Source organism: Rhincodon typus, unplaced genomic scaffold, assembly GCF_021869965.1.
Source record: "Rhincodon typus isolate 14 unplaced genomic scaffold, sRhiTyp1.1 hic_rhity00000087, whole genome shotgun sequence".
In the NCBI taxonomy this organism is placed as follows: Eukaryota; Metazoa; Chordata; class Chondrichthyes; order Orectolobiformes; family Rhincodontidae; genus Rhincodon; species Rhincodon typus.
Window position 1 is genome coordinate 55,013 of NW_025965725.1, and position 1,028 is coordinate 56,040.

At 47.9% G+C, this 1,028-nt stretch overlaps 1 protein-coding gene across 1 annotated transcript in view; it reads left to right on the forward strand.

Moving 5' to 3' along the window:
• Positions 1-1,028, forward strand: part of LOC125488246 (tyrosine-protein kinase STYK1-like) — a gene marked incomplete at its 5' end in the record, with an annotated part of 7,710 nt that overhangs the window by 1,328 nt on the left and 5,354 nt on the right. The window lies entirely within an intron of this gene.

Sequence of the window (1,028 nt, forward strand, 5' to 3'; positions counted from 1 at the left end):
AAGGGGGTGGGGGAGGCGTAGGTGGGATGGGGAGAACGGACCAGAATTAGCTCCCAATCCCCACCGTAGCTAAGACAGCCGTAAACTACGTTCTCCCATGATCGTAACCAGTGCCCTCTTCATCCAGCCCCCTCGCAAACCATCCCCCATCGTAACTAAAATATTCCTTAATTACGCCCAACCTTCCCACGCCCCTCGCAAACTAGTCTCTCGCAACCAAACTTCCTCATCATCGTGTCTCCCATAACTAAGTCCCAGCTCTTAACTAAGTTCCCTCGTCCCTAAGGCTCCCGTAACTACGTGTGATGTTACAAGTCCACCGTAGCTAAGTTCCCTCATCCCTAAGGCTCCCGTAACTACGCCTGTCGTTACACATCCACCGTAATTACACATCCACCGTAATTAAGTTCCCTCATCCCTAAGACTACCGTAACCATCTCCCAAGACTCTCATAACTACTTGTTACGTTACAAGTCCATCGTAGATAAGTTCCCTAATCCCTAAGACTCCCGTAAGTTTGGGTAATGTTACAAGTCTACCGTAACCAAGTCCACTCATCCCTAAGAATTCTGTAACTACGCTTAACTAAGTTCCCTCAACCCTAAGTCTCTCATAACTACGTACGACTTTACAGGTCCATTGTAGCTGAGTTCCCTCACTCCTAAGACTCCCGTAACAAAGTGTGACATTACTAGTCCACCGTAGCTAAGTTCCCTCATCCCTAAGACTCCCATAACTATGTTTGATGTTACAGGTCTGTCTTAAGTAAGTTCCCTCATCCCTAAGATCCCCGTAACTACGCCTGACATCACACATCCACCGTAACTAAGTTCCCTCATCCCTAAGACTCCCGTAACGACATGTTACGTTACAAGTCCACCGTAGCTAAGTTTCCTCATCCCTAAGGCTCTCATAATGAAGTGTGACATAAAAGGCCCATCGTAGCTAAGTCCACTCATCCCGAAGGCTCCCGTAACTGCGCCTGACATTACAAGTCCACCGTAACTAAATCCACTCATCCCTAAGGC